Source organism: Salmo salar, chromosome ssa16 (genome assembly GCF_905237065.1).
Source record: "Salmo salar chromosome ssa16, Ssal_v3.1, whole genome shotgun sequence".
NCBI lineage: Eukaryota > Metazoa > Chordata > Actinopteri > Salmoniformes > Salmonidae > Salmo > Salmo salar.
In genome coordinates, this window is record NC_059457.1 from 73482863 (window position 1) to 73498035 (window position 15173).

The 15173-nt window shown below is 40.8% G+C and overlaps 13 non-coding genes across 13 annotated transcripts; all 13 read left to right on the forward strand.

Moving 5' to 3' along the window:
• Window positions 1-778: 778 nt before the first annotated feature.
• trnal-cag (transfer RNA leucine (anticodon CAG)) lies at window positions 779-861 on the forward strand. Its single transcript has one exon. It is a non-coding gene; the product is annotated as a tRNA-Leu (tRNA).
• Window positions 862-1641: 780 nt separating this feature from the next.
• Window positions 1642-1724, forward strand: trnal-cag (transfer RNA leucine (anticodon CAG)). Its single transcript has one exon. It is a non-coding gene; the product is annotated as a tRNA-Leu (tRNA).
• A 2146-nt stretch (window positions 1725-3870) lies between these two features.
• Window positions 3871-3953, forward strand: trnal-cag (transfer RNA leucine (anticodon CAG)). The gene has a single exon. It is a non-coding gene; the product is annotated as a tRNA-Leu (tRNA).
• Window positions 3954-4734: 781 nt separating this feature from the next.
• On the forward strand, window positions 4735-4817 carry trnal-cag (transfer RNA leucine (anticodon CAG)). Its single transcript has one exon. It is a non-coding gene; the product is annotated as a tRNA-Leu (tRNA).
• A 948-nt stretch (window positions 4818-5765) lies between these two features.
• Window positions 5766-5848, forward strand: trnal-uag (transfer RNA leucine (anticodon UAG)). Its single transcript has one exon. It is a non-coding gene; the product is annotated as a tRNA-Leu (tRNA).
• A 782-nt stretch (window positions 5849-6630) lies between these two features.
• trnal-uag (transfer RNA leucine (anticodon UAG)) lies at window positions 6631-6713 on the forward strand. Its single transcript has one exon. It is a non-coding gene; the product is annotated as a tRNA-Leu (tRNA).
• A 782-nt stretch (window positions 6714-7495) lies between these two features.
• trnal-uag (transfer RNA leucine (anticodon UAG)) lies at window positions 7496-7578 on the forward strand. The gene has a single exon. It is a non-coding gene; the product is annotated as a tRNA-Leu (tRNA).
• A 780-nt stretch (window positions 7579-8358) lies between these two features.
• On the forward strand, window positions 8359-8441 carry trnal-uag (transfer RNA leucine (anticodon UAG)). The gene has a single exon. It is a non-coding gene; the product is annotated as a tRNA-Leu (tRNA).
• A 781-nt stretch (window positions 8442-9222) lies between these two features.
• Window positions 9223-9305, forward strand: trnal-cag (transfer RNA leucine (anticodon CAG)). Its single transcript has one exon. It is a non-coding gene; the product is annotated as a tRNA-Leu (tRNA).
• Window positions 9306-10086: 781 nt separating this feature from the next.
• On the forward strand, window positions 10087-10169 carry trnal-cag (transfer RNA leucine (anticodon CAG)). The gene has a single exon. It is a non-coding gene; the product is annotated as a tRNA-Leu (tRNA).
• Window positions 10170-10949: 780 nt separating this feature from the next.
• trnal-cag (transfer RNA leucine (anticodon CAG)) lies at window positions 10950-11032 on the forward strand. Its single transcript has one exon. It is a non-coding gene; the product is annotated as a tRNA-Leu (tRNA).
• A 445-nt stretch (window positions 11033-11477) lies between these two features.
• trnal-cag (transfer RNA leucine (anticodon CAG)) lies at window positions 11478-11560 on the forward strand. The gene has a single exon. It is a non-coding gene; the product is annotated as a tRNA-Leu (tRNA).
• Window positions 11561-12008: 448 nt separating this feature from the next.
• Window positions 12009-12091, forward strand: trnal-cag (transfer RNA leucine (anticodon CAG)). Its single transcript has one exon. It is a non-coding gene; the product is annotated as a tRNA-Leu (tRNA).
• The last annotated feature ends 3082 nt before the right edge of the window (window positions 12092-15173 follow it).

Here is a 15173-nt window from a genome sequence, read left to right on the forward strand (position 1 = left end):
CTTTTAACGCCTGCATGTCATACTGCTTTGTAATCACCAGTTGACAAATAAATGACTTAAGATAATGGAAATAACACCTAGTTAACATGTGTAGTGAATAATTAAGAGAATCCTTTCAGGTCGCAGTCTCCACTGGAGGCGTGGGTTCGAATCCCACTTCTGACAAACTTTTAACGCCTGCATGTCATACTGCTTTGTAATAACCAGTTGACAATTAAATTACTTAAGATAATGGAAATAACACCTAGTTAACATGTGTAGTGAATAATTAAGAGAATCCTTTCAGGTCGCAGTCTCCCCTGGAGGTGTGGGTTCGAATCCCACTTCTGACAAGCTTTTAACGCCTGCATGTCATACTGCTTTGCAATAACCAGTTGATGAATAAATGACTTAATATAATGGAAATAACACCTAGTTAAAATGTGTAGTGAATAACTATCGTATTTTTAACATTCTGCAAAAACAGCTAGTTGATGAGAGGTTGAAAGAGAATTGCACGAATTTCACAGGCGGGCCACAAAACAGGCAAATAACAAAAGGCATCTCGAACGCACAACTCGTCGGTCGTTGTCACGACTACGCTTTTTCCATTGAAGGACATATTGAGGATAAATCAATGACTGGAGTTTTTAATTGATAAAAACCAATGACTATTTGATGTTGAAAGTGCAAGTCAGTATTGTGCATTTACTGGTCTTTGTGGTGATCTCAGGAGGCCGTGCCTATTTCTACTTTTACCTAGTACGCTTTATCCCGACACCAAAGCCAGTTGTTCAGAGTCAGGATGGCCGAGCGGTCTAAGGCGCTGCGTTCAGGTCGCAGTCTCCCCTGGAGGCGTGGGTTCGAATCCCACTTCTGACAAGCTTTTAACGCCTGCATGTCATACTGCTTTGTAATAACCAGTTGACAAATAAATGACTTAAGATAATGGAAATAACCCCTAGTTAACATGTGTAGTGAATAATTAAGAGAATCCTTTCAGGTCGCAGTCTCCCCTGGAGGTGTGGGTTCGAATCCCACTTCTGACAAGCTTTTAACGCCTGCATGTCATACTGCTTTGTAATAACCAGTTGACAAATAAATGACTTAAGATAATGGAAATAACACCTAGTTAACATGTGTAGTGAATAATTAAGAGAATCCTTTCAGGTCGCAGTCTCCCCTGGAGGTGTGGGTTCGAATCCCACTTCTGACAAGCTTTTAACGCCTGCATGTCATACTGCTTTGTAATAACCAGTTGACAAATAAATGACTTAAGATAATGGAAATAACACCTAGTTAAAATGTGTAGTGAATAACTATCGTATTTTTAACATTCTGCAAAAACAGCTAGTTGATGAGAGGTTGAAAGAGAATTGCACGAATTTCACAGGCGGGCCACAAACAGGCAAATAACAAAAGGCATCTCGGAACGGACAACTCGTCGGTCGTTGTCACGACTACGCTTTTTCCATTGAAGGACATATTGAGGATAAATCAATGACTGGAGTTTTTAATTGATAAAAACCAATGACTATTTGATGTTGAAAGTGCAAGTCAGTATTGTGCATTTACTGGTCTTTGTGGTGATCTCAGGAGGCCGTGCCTATTTCTACTTTTACCTAGTACGCTTTATCCCGACACCAAAGCAAGTTGTTCAGAGTCAGGATGACCGAGCGGTCTAAGGCGCTGCGTTCAGGTCGCAGTCTCCACTGGAGTCGTGGGTTCGAATCCCACTTCTGACAAGCTTTTAACGCCTGCATGTCATACTGCTTTGTAATAACCAGTTGACAAATAAATGACTTAAGATAATGGAAATAACACCTAGTTAACATGTGTAGTGAATAATTAAGAGAATCCTTTCAGGTCGCAGTCTCCACTGGAGGTGTGGGTTGGAATCCCACTTCTGACAAGCTTTTAACGCCTGCATGTCATACTGCTTTGTAATAACCAGTTGACAAATAAATGACTTAACATAATGGAAATAACACCTAGTTAACATGTGTAGTGAATAATTAAGAGAATCCTTTCAGGTCGCAGTCTCCACTGGAGGTGTGGGTTCGAATCCCACTTCTGACAAGCTTTTAACGCCTGCATGTCATACTGCTTTGTAATAACCAGTTGACAATTAAATGACTTAAGATAATGGAAATAACACCTAGTTAACATGTGTAGTGAATAATTAAGAGAATCCTTTCAGGTCGCAGTCTCCCCTGGAGGTGTGGGTTCGAATCCCACTTCTGACAAGCTTTTAACGCCTGCATGTCATACTGCTTTGTAATAACCTGTTGAGAAATAAATGACTTAAGATAATGGAAATAACACCTAGTTAAAATGTGTAGTGAATAACTATCGTATTTTTAACATTCTGCAAAAACAGCTAGTTGATGAGAGGTTGAAAGAGAATTGCACGAATTTCACAGGCGGGCCACAAAACAGGCAAATAACAAAAGGCATCTCGGAACGGACAACTCGTCGGTCGTTGTCACGACTACGCTTTTTCCATTGAAGGACATATTGAGGATAAATCAATGACTGGAGTTTTTAATTGATAAAAACCAATGACTATTTGATGTTGAAAGTGCAAGTCAGTATTGTGCATTTACTGGACTTTGTGGTGATCTCAGGAGGCCGGACCTATTTCTACTTTTACCTAGTACGCTTTATCCCAACACCAAATCAAGTTGTTCAGAGTCAGGATGACCGAGCGGTCTAAGGCGCTTCGTTCAGGTCGCAATCTCCCCTGGAGGCGTGGGTTCGAATCCCACTTCTGACAAGCTTTTAACGCCTGCATGTCATACTGCTTTGTAATAACCAGTTGACAAATAAATGACTTAAGATAATGGAAATAACACCTAGTTAACATGTGTAGTGAATAATTAAGAGAATCCTTTCAGGTCGCAGTCTCCACTGGAGGTGTGGGTTCGAATCCCACTTCTGACAAGCTTTTAACGCCTGCATGTCATACTGCTTTGTAATAACCAGTTGACAAATAAATGACTTAAGATAATGGAAATAACACCTAGTTAACATGTGTAGTGAATAATTAAGAGAATCCTTTCAGGTCGCAGTCTCCCCTGGAGGTGTGGGTTCGAATCCCACTTCTGACAAGCTTTTAACGCCTGCATGTCATACTGCTTTGTAATAACCAGTTGACAAATAAATGACTTAAGATAATGGAAATAACACCTAGTTAACATGTGTAGTGAATAATTAAGAGAATCCTTTCAGGTCGCAGTCTCCACTGGAGGCGTGGGTTCGAATCCCACTTCTGACAAGCTTTTAACGCCTGCATGTCATACTGCTTTGTAATAACCAGTTGACAAATAAATGACTTAAGATAATGGAAATAACACCTAGTTAACATGTGTAGTGAATAATTAAGAGAATCCTTTCAGGTCGCAGTCTCCCCTGGAGGTGTGGGTAAGAATCCCACTTCTGACAAGCTTTTAACGCCTGCATGTCATACTGCTTTGTAATAACCTGTTGAGAAATAAATGACTTAAGATAATGGAAATAACACCTAGTTAAAATGTGTAGTGAATAACTATCGTATTTTTAACATTCTGCAAAAACAGCTAGTTGATGAGAGGTTGAAAGAGAATTGCACGAATTTCACAGGCGGGCCACAAACAGGCAAATAACAAAAGGCATCTCGGAACGGACAACTCGTCGGGTCGTTGTCACGACTACGCTTTTTCCATTGAAGGACATATTGAGGATAAATCAATGACTGGAGTTTTTAATTGATAAAAACCAATGACTATTTGATGTTGAAAGTGCAAGTCAGTATTGTGCATTTACTGGTCTTTGTGGTGATCTCAGGAGGCCGTGCCTATTTCTACTTTTACCTAGTACGCTTTATCCCGACACCAAAGCAAGCTGTTCAGAGGCAGGATGGCCGAGCGGTCTAAGGCGCTGCGTTCAGGTCGCAGTCTCCACTGGAGGCGTGGGTTCGAATCCCACTTCTGACAAGCTTTTAACGCCTGCATGTCATACTGCTTTGTAATAACCAGTTGACAAATAAATGACTTAAGATAATGGAAATAACACCTAGTTAACATGTGTAGTGAATAATTAAGAGAATCCTTTCAGGTCGCAGTCTCCCCTGGAGGTGTGGGTTCGAATCCCACTTCTGACAAGCTTTTAACGCCTGCATGTCATACTGCTTTGTAATAACCAGTTGACAAATAAATGACTTAAGATAATGGAAATAACACCTAGTTAACATGTGTAGTGAATAATTAAGAGAATCCTTTCAGGTCGCAGTCTCCCCTGGAGGTGTGGGTTCGAATCCCACTTCTGACAAGCTTTTAACGCCTGCATGTCATACTGCTTTGTAATAACCTGTTGACAAATAAATGACTTAAGATAATGGAAATAACACCAAGTTAAAATGTGTAGTGAATAAGTATCGTATTTTTAACATTCTGCAAAAACAGCTAGTTGATGAGAGGTTGAAAGAGAATTGCACGAATTTCACAGGCGGGCCACAAAACAGGCAAATAACAAAAGGCATCTCGGAACGGACAACTCGTCGGTCGTTGTCACGACTACGCTTTTTCCATTGAAGGACATATTGAGGATAAATCAATGACTGGAGTTTTTAATTGATAAAAACCAATGACTATTTGATGTTGAAAGTGCAAGTCAGTATTGTGCATTTACTGGTCTTTGTGGTGATCTCAGGAGGCCGTACCTATTTCTACTTTTACCTAGTACGCTTTATCCCGACACCAAAGCAAGTTGTTCAGGGTCAGGATGGCCGAGCGGTCTAAGGCGCTGCGTTCAGGTCGCAGTCTCAACTGGAGGCGTGGGTTCGAATCCCACTTCTGACAAGCTTTTAACGCCTGCATGTCATACTGCTTTGTAATAACCAGTTGACAAATAAATGACTTAACATAATGGAAATAACACCTAGTTAACATGTGTAGTGAATAATTAAGAGAATCCTTTCAGGTCGCAGTCTCCACTGGAGGTGTGGGTTCGAATCCCACTTCTGACAAGCTTTTAACGCCTGCATGTCATACTGCTTTGTAATAACCAGTTGACAAATAAATGACTTAAGATAATGGAAATAACACCTAGTTAACATGTGTAGTGAATAATTAAGAGAATCCTTTCAGGTCGCAGTCTCCCCTGGAGGTGTGGGTTCGAATCCCACTTCTGACAAGCTTTTAACGCCTGCATGTCATACTGCTTTGTAATAACCAGTTGACAAATAAATGACTTAAGATAATGGAAATAACACCTAGTTAACATGTGTAGTGAATAATTAAGAGAATCCTTTCAGGTCGCAGTCTCCCCTGGAGGTGTGGGTTCGAATCCCACTTCTGACAAGCTTTTAACGCCTGCATGTCATACTGCTTTGTAATAACATGTTGAGAAATAAATGACTTAAGATAATGGAAATAACACCTAGTTAAAATGTGTAGTGAATAACTATCGTATTTTTAACATTCTGCAAAAACAGCTAGTTGATGAGAGGTTGAAAGAGAATTGCACGAATTTCACAGGCGGGCCACAAACAGGCAAATAACAAAAGGCATCTCGGAACGCACAACTCGTCGGGTCGTTGTCACGACTACGCTTTTTCCATTGAAGGACATATTGAGGATAAATCAATGACTGGAGTTTTTAATTGATAAAAACCAATGACTATTTGATGTTGAAAGTGCAAGTCAGTATTGTGCATTTACTGGTCTTTGTGGTGATCTCAGGAGGCCGTGCCTATTTCTACTTTTACCTAGTACGCTTTATCCCGACACCAAAGCCAGTTGTTCAGAGTCAGGATGGCCGAGCGGTCTAAGGCGCTGCGTTTAGGTCGCAGTCTCCACTGGAGGCGTGGGTTCGAATCCCACTTCTGACAATCTTTTAACGCCTGCATGTCATACTGCTTTGTAATAACCAGTTGACAAATAAATGACTTAAGATAATGGAAATAACACCTAGTTAACATGTGTAGTGAATAATTAAGAGAATCCTTTCAGGTCGCAGTCTCCCCTGGAGGTGTGGGTTCGAATCCCACTTCTGACAAGCTTTTAACGCCTGCATGTCATACTGCTTTGTAATAACCAGTTGACAAATAAATGACTTAAGATAATGGAAATAACACCTAGTTAACATGTGTAGTGAATAATTAAGAGAATCCTTTCAGGTCGCAGTCTCCCCTGGAGGTGTGGGTTCGAATCCCACTTCTGACAAGCTTTTAACGCCTGCATGTCATACTGCTTTGTAATAACCTGTTGAGAAATAAATGACTTAAGATAATGGAAATAACACCTAGTTAAAATGTGTAGTGAATAACTATCGTATTTTTAACATTCTGCAAAAACAGCTAGTTGATGAGAGGTTGAAAGAGAATTGCAAGAATTTCACAGGCGGGCCACAAAAACAGGCAAATAACAAAATGCATCTCGGAACGCACAACTCGTTGGTCGTTGTCACGACTACGCTTTTTCCATTGAAGGACATATTGAGGATAAATCAATGACTGGAGTTTTTAATTGATAAAAACCAATGACTATTTGATGTTGAAAGTGCAAGTCAGTATTGTGCATTTACTGGTCTTTGTGGTGATCTCAGGAGGCCGTGCCTATTTCTACTTTTACCTAGTACGCTTTATCCCGACACCAAATCAAGCTGTTCAGAGGCAGGATGGCCGAGCGGTCTAAGGCGCTGCGTTTAGGTCGCAGTCTCCACTGGAGTCGTGTGTTCGAATCCCACTTCTGACAAGCTTTTAACGCCTGCATGTCATACTGCTTTGTAATAACCAGTTGACAAATAAATGACTTAAGATAATGGAAATAACACCTAGTTAACATGTGTAGTGAATAATTAAGAGAATCCTTTCAGGTCGCAGTCTCCACTGGAGGTGTGGGTTCGAATCCCACTTCTGACAAGCTTTTAACGCCTGCATGTCATACTGCTTTGTAATAACCAGTTGACAAATAAATGACTTAAGATAATGGAAATAACACCTAGTTAACATGTGTAGTGAATAATTAAGAGAATCCTTTCAGGTCGCAGTCTCCCCTGGAGGTGTGGGTTCGAATCCCACTTCTGACAAGCTTTTAACGCCTGCATGTCATACTGCTTTGTAATAACCAGTTGAGAAATAAATGACTTAAGATAATGGAAATAACACCTAGTTAAAATGTGTAGTGAATAACTATCGTATTTTTAACATTCTGCAAAAACAGCTAGTTGATGAGAGGTTGAAAGAGAATTGCAAGAATTTCACAGGCGGGCCACAAAAACAGGCAAATAACAAAAGGCATCTCGGAACGCACAACTCGTCGGTCGTTGTCACGACTACGCTTTTTCCATTGAAGGACATATTGAGGATAAATCAATGACTGGAGTTTTTAATTGATAAAAACCAATGACTATTTGATGTTGAAAGTGCAAGTCAGTATTGTGCATTTACTGGTCTTTGTGGTGATCTCAGGAGGCCGTGCCTATTTCTACTTTTACCTAGTACGCTTTATCCCAACACCAAATTAAGCTGTTCAGAGTCAGGATGGCCGAGCGGTCTAAGGCGCTGCGTTTAGGTCGCAGTCTCCACTGGAGGTGTGGGTTCGAATCCCACTTCTGACAATCTTTTAACGCCTGCATGTCATACTGCTTTGTAATAACCAGTTGACAAATAAATGACTTAAGATAATGGAAATAACACCTAGTTAACATGTGTAGTGAATAATTAAGAGAATCCTTTCAGGTCGCAGTCTCCCCTGGAGGTGTGGGTTCGAATCCCACTTCTGACAAGCTTTTAACGCCTGCATGTCATACTGCTTTGTAATAACCAGTTGACAAATAAATGACTTAAGATAATGGAAATAACACCTAGTTAACATGTGTAGTGAATAATTAAGAGAATCCTTTCAGGTCGCAGTTTCCCCTGGAGGTGTGGGTAAGAATCCCACTTCTGACAAGCTTTTAACGCCTGCATGTCATACTGCTTTGTAATAACCTGTTGAGAAATAAATGACTTAAGATAATGGAAATAACACCTAGTTAAAATGTGTAGTGAATAACTATCGTATTTTTAACATTCTGCAAAAACAGCTAGTTGATGAGAGGTTGAAAGAGAATTGCACGAATTTCACAGGCGGGCCACAAACAGGCAAATAACAAAAGGCATCTCGGAACGGACAACTCGTCGGTCGTTGTCACGACTACGCTTTTTCCATTGAAGGACATATTGAGGATAAATCAATGACTGGAGTTTTTAATTGATAAAAACCAATGACTATTTGATGTTGAAAGTGCAAGTCAGTATTGTGCATTTACTGGTCTTTGTGGTGATCTCAGGAGGCCGGACCTATTTCTACTTTTACCTAGTACGCTTTATCCCGACACCAAATCAAGCTGTTCAGAGTCAGGATGGCCGAGCGGTCTAAGGCGCTGCGTTTAGGTCGCAGTCTCCACTGGAGGCGTGGGTTCGAATCCCACTTCTGACAAGCTTTTAACGCCTGCATGTCATACTGCTTTGTAATAACCAGTTGACAAATAAATGACTTAAGATAATGGAAATAACACCTAGTTAACATGTGTAGTGAATAATTAAGAGAATCCTTTCAGGTCGCAGTCTCCACTGGAGGTGTGGGTTCGAATCCCACTTCTGACAAGCTTTTAACGCCTGCATGTCATACTGCTTTGTAATAACCAGTTGACAAATAAATGACTTAAGATAATGGAAATAACACCTAGTTAACATGTGTAGTGAATAATTAAGAGAATCCTTTCAGGTTGCAGTCTCCCCTGGAGGTGTGGGTTCGAATCCCACTTCTGACAAGCTTTTAACACCTGCATGTCATACTGCTTTGTAATAACATGTTGAGAAATAAATGACTTAAGATAATGGAAATAACACCTAGTCAAAATGTGTAGTGAATAACTATCGTATTTTTAACATTCTGCAAAAACAGCTAGTTAATGAGAGGTTGAAAGAGAATTGCACGAATTTCACAGGCGGGCCACAAACAGGCAAATAACAAAAGGCAATCTCGGAACGCACAACTCGTCGGTCGTTGTCACGACTACGCTTTTTCCATTGAAGGACATATTGAGGATAAATCAATGACTGGAGTTTTTAATTGATAAAAACCAATGACTATTTGATGTTGAAAGTGCAAGTCAGTATTGTGCATTTACTGGTCTTTGTGGTGATCTCAGGAGGCCGTGCCTATTTCTACTTTTACCTAGTACGCTTTATCCCGACACCAAATCAAGCTGGTCAGGGTCAGGATGGCCGAGCGGTCTAAGGCGCTGCGTTCAGGTCGCAGTCTCCCCTGGAGGCGTGGGTTCGAATCCCACTTCTGACAAGCTTTTAACGCCTGCATGTCATACTGCTTTGTAATAACCAGTTGACAAATAAATGACTTAAGATAATGGAAATAACACCTAGTTAACATGTGTAGTGAATAATTAAGAGAATCCTTTCAGGTCGCAGTCTCCCCTGGAGGTGTGGGTTCGAATCCCACTTCTGACAAGCTTTTAACGCCTGCATGTCATACTGCTTTGTAATAACCAGTTGACAAATAAATGACTTAAGATAATGGAAATAACACCTAGTTAACATGTGTAGTGAATAATTAAGAGAATCCTTTCAGGTCGCAGTCTCCCCTGGAGGTGTGGGTAGAATCCCACTTCTGACAAGCTTTTAACGCCTGCATGTCATACTGCTTTGTAATAACCAGTTGAGAAATAAATGACTTAAGATAATGGAAATAACACCTAGTTAAAATGTGTAGTGAATAACTATCGTATTTTTAACATTCTGCAAAAACAGCTAGTTGATGAGAGGTTGAAAGAGAATTGCACGAATTTCACAGGCGGGCCACAAACAGGCAAATAACAAAAGGCAATCTCGGAACGGACAACTCGTCGGGTCGTTGTCACGACTACGCTTTTTCCATTGAAGGACATATTGAGGATAAATCAATGACTGGAGTTTTTAATTGATAAAAACCAATGACTATTTGATGTTGAAAGTGCAAGTCAGTATTGTGCATTTACTGGTCTTTGTGGTGATCTCAGGAGGCCGTACCTATTTCTACTTTTACCTAGTACGCTTTATCCCAACACCAAAGCAAGCTGTTCAGAGTCAGGATGGCCGAGCGGTCTAAGGCGCTGCGTTCAGGTCGCAGTCTCCACTGGAGGCGTGGGTTCGAATCCCACTTCTGACAAGCTTTTAACGCCTGCATGTCATACTGCTTTGTAATCACCAGTTGACAAATAAATGACTTAAGATAATGGAAATAACACCTAGTTAACATGTGTAGTGAATAATTAAGAGAATCCTTTCAGATCGCAGTCTCCCCTGGAGGTGTGGGTTCGAATCCCACTTCTGACAAGCTTTTAACGCCTGCATGTCATACTGCTTTGTAATCACCAGTTGACAAATAAATGACTTAAGATAATGGAAATAACACCTAGTTAACATGTGTAGTGAATAATTAAGAGAATCCTTTCAGGTCCCAGTCTCCCCTGGAGGTGTGGGTTCGAATCCCACTTCTGACAAGCTTTTAACGCCTGCATGTCATACTGCTTTGTAATAACCAGTTGAGAAATAAATGACTTAAGATAATGGAAATAACACCAAGTTAACATGTGTAGTGAATAACTATCGTATTTTTAACATTCTGCAAAAACAGCTAGTTGATGAGAGGTTGAAAGAGAATTGCAAGAATTTCACAGGCGGGCCACAAAAACAGGCAAATAAAAGGCATCTCGGAACGCACAACTCGTTGGTCGTTGTCACGACTCACGCTTTTTCCATTGAAGGACATATTGAGGATAAATCAATGACTGGAGTTTTTAATTGATAAAAACCAATGACTATTTGATGTTGAAAGTGCAAGTCAGTATTGTGCATTTACTGGTCTTTGTGGTGATCTCAGGAGGCCGTGCCTATTTCTACTTTTACCTAGTACGCTTTATCCCGACACCAAAGCCAGTTGTTCAGAGTCAGGATGGCCGAGCGGTCTAAGGCGCTGCGTTCAGGTCGCAGTCTCCCCTGGAGGCGTGGGTTCGAATCCCACTTCTGACAAGCTTTTAACGCCTGCATGTCATACTGCTTTGTAATAACCAGTTGACAAATAAATGACTTAAGATAATGGAAATAACACCAAGTTAACATGTGTAGTGAATAAGTATCGTATTTTTAACATTCTGCAAAAACAGCTAGTTGATGAGAGGTTGAAAGAGAATTGCAAGAATTTCACAGGCGGGCCACAAAAACAGGCAAATAAAAGGCATCTCGGAACGCACAACTCGTTGGTCGTTGTCACGACTACGCTTTTTCCATTGAAGGACATATTGAGGATAAATCAATGACTGGAGTTTTTAATTGATAAAAACCAATGACTATTTGATGTTGAAAGTGCAAGTCAGTATTGTGCATTTACTGGTCTTTGTGGTGATCTCAGGAGGCCGTGCCTATTTCTACTTTTACCTAGTACGCTTTATCCCGACACCAAAGCCAGTTGTTCAGAGTCAGGATGGCCGAGCGGTCTAAGGCGCTGCGTTCAGGTCGCAGTCTCCCCTGGAGGCGTGGGTTCGAATCCCACTTCTGACAAGCTTTTAACGCCTGCATGTCATACTGCTTTGTAATAACCTGTTGAGAAATAAATGACTTAAGATAATGGAAATAACACCAAGTTAACATGTGTAGTGAATAACTATCGTATTTTTAACATTCTGCAAAAACAGCTAGTTGATGAGAGGTTGAAAGAGAATTGCAAGAATTTCACAGGCGGGCCACAAAAACAGGCAAATAACAAAAGGCATCTCGGAACGCACAACTCGTCGGTCGTTGTCACGACTACGCTTTTTCCATTGAAGGACATATTGAGGATAAATCAATGACTGGAGTTTTTAATTGATAAAAACCAATGACTATTTGATGTTGAAAGTGCAAGTCAGTATTGTGCATTTACTGGTCTTTGTGGTGATCTCAGGAGGCCGTGCCTATTTCTACTTTTACCTAGTACGCTTTATCCCGACACCAAAGCCAGTTGTTCAGAGTCAGGATGGCCGAGCGGTCTAAGGCGCTGCGTTCAGGTCGCAGTCTCCCCTGGAGGCGTGGGTTCGAATCCCACTTCTGACAAGCTTTTAACGCCTGCATGTCATACTGCTTTGTAATCACCAGTTGACAAATAAATGACTTAAGATAATGGAAATAACACCTAGTTAACATGTGTAGTGAATAATTAAGAGAATCCTTTCAGATCGCAGTCTCCCCTGGAGGTGTGGGTTCGAATCCCACTTCTGACAAGCTTTTAACGCCTGCATGTCATACTGCTTTGTAATCACCAGTTGACAAATAAATGACTTAAGATAATGGAAATAACACCTAGTTAACATGTGTAGTGAATAATTAAGAGAATCCTTTCAGGTCGCAGTCTCCCCTGGAGGTGTGGGTTCGAATCCCACTTCTGACAAGCTTTTAACGCCTGCATGTCATACTGCTTTGTAATAACCAGTTGACAAATAAATGACTTAAGATAATGGAAATAACACCAAGTTAACATGTGTAGTGAATAACTATCGTATTTTTAACATTCTGCAAAAACAGCTAGTTGATGAGAGGTTGAAAGAGAATTACACGAATTTCACAGGCGGGCAACAAACAGGCAAATAACGAAAGGCATCTCGGAACGGACAACTCGTCGGTCGTTGTCACGACTACGCTTTTTCCATTGAAGGACATATTGAGGATAAATCAGTGACTGGAGTTTTCAATTGATAAAAACCAATGACTATTTGATGTTGAAAGTGCAAGTCAGTATTGTGCATTTACTGGACTTTGTGGTGATCTCAGGAGGCCGTACCTATTTCTACTTTTACCTAGTACGCTTTATCCCGACACCAAATCAAGCTGGTCAGGGTCAGGATGGCCGTGCGGTCTAAGGCGCTTCGTTCAGGTCGCAATCTCCCCTGGAGGTGTGGGTTCGAATCCCACTTCTGACAAGCTTTTAACGCCTGCATGTCATACTGCTTTGTAATAACCAGTTGACAAATAAATGACTTAACATAACGGAAATAACACCTAGTTAACATGTGTAGTGAACAATGAAGAGAATCCTTTCAGGTCGCAGTCTCCCCTGGAGGTGTGGGTTCGAATCCCACTTCTGACAAGCTTTTAACGCCTGCATGTCATACTGCTTTGTAATAACCAGTTGACAAATAAATGACTTAAGATAATGGAAATAACACCTAGTTAACATGTGTAGTGAATAATTAAGAGAATCCTTTCAGGTCGCAGTCTCCCCTGGAGGTGTGGGTTCGAATCCCACTTCTGACAAGCTTTTAACGCCTGCATGTCATACTGCTTTGCAATAACCAGTTGACAAATAAATGACTTAAGATAATGGAAATAACACCTAGTTAACATGTGTAGTGAATAATTAAGAGAATCCTTTCAGGTCGCAGTCTCCCCTGGAGGTGTGGGTTCGAATCCCACTTCTGACAAGCTTTTAACGCCTGCATGTCATACTGCTTTGTAATAACCTGTTGAGAAATAAATGACTTAAGATAATGGAAATAACACCTAGTTAAAATGTGTAGTGAATAACTATCGTATTTTTAACATTCTGCAAAAACAGCTAGTTGATGAGAGGTTGAAAGAGAATTGCACGAATTTCACAGGCGGGCAACAAACAGGCAAATAACAAAAGGCATCTCGGAACGGACAACTCGTCGGTCGTTGTCACGACTACGCTTTTTCCATTGAAGGACATATTGAGGATAAATCAGTGACTGGAGTTTTCAATTGATAAAAACCAATGACTATTTGATGTTGAAAGTGCAAGTCAGTATTGTGCATTTACTGGACTTTGTGGTGATCTCAGGAGGCCGTACCTATTTCTACTTTTACCTAGTACGCTTTATCCCGACACCAAATCAAGCTGGTCAGGGTCAGGATGGCCGTGCGGTCTAAGGCGCTTCGTTCAGGTCGCAATCTCCCCTGGAGGTGTGGGTTCGAATCCCATTTCTGACAAGCTTTTAACGCCTGCATGTCATACTGCTTTGTAATAACCAGTTGACAAATAAATGACTTAACATAACGGAAATAACACCTAGTTAACATGTGTAGTGAACAATGAAGAGAATCCTTTCAGGTCGCAGTCTCCCCTGGAGGTGTGGGTTTGAATCCCACTTCTGAGAAGCTTTTAACGCCTGCATGTCATACTGCTTTGTAATAACCAGTTGACAAATAAATGACTTAAGATAATGGAAATAACACCTAGTTAACATGTGTAGTGAATAATTAAGAGAATCCTTTCAGGTCGCAGTCTCCCCTGGAGGTGTGGGTTCGAATCCCACTTCTGACAAGCTTTTAACGCCTGCATGTCATACTGCTTTGCAATAACCAGTTGACAAATAAATGACTTAAGATAATGGAAATAACACCTAGTTAACATGTTTAGTGAATAATTAAGAGAATCCTTTCAGGTCGCAGTCTCCCCTGGAGGTGTGGGTTCGAATCCCACTTCTGACAAGCTTTTAACGCCTGCATGTCATACTGCTTTGTAATAACCTGTTGAGAAATAAATGACTTAAGATAATGGAAATAACACCTAGTTAAAATGTGTAGTGAATAACTATCGTATTTTTAACATTCTGCAAAAACAGCTAGTTGATGAGAGGTTGAAAGAGAATTGCACGAATTTCACAGGCGGGCAACAAACAGGCAAATAACAAAAGGCATCTCGGAACGGACAACTCGTCGGTCGTTGTCACGACTACGCTTTTTCCATTGAAGGACATATTGAGGATAAATCAATGACTGGAGTTTTTAATTGATAAAAACCAATGACTATTTGATGTTGAAAGTGCAAGTCAGTATTGTGCATTTACTGGTCTTTGTGGTGATCTCAGGAGGCCGTGCCTATTTCTACTTTTACCTAGTACGCTTTATCCCAACACCAAATTAAGCTGTTCAGAGTCAGGATAGCCGAGCGGTCTAAGGCGCTGCGTTTAGGTCGCGGTCTCCACTTGAGTCGTGGGTTCGAATCCTACTTCTGACAAGCTTTTAACGCCTGCATGTCATACTGCTTTGTAATAACCAGTTGACAAATAAATGACTTAAGATAATGGAAATAACACCTAGTTAACATGTGTAGTGAATAATTAAGAGAATCCTTTCAGGTCGCAGTCTCCCCTGGAGGTGTGGGTTCGAATCCCAC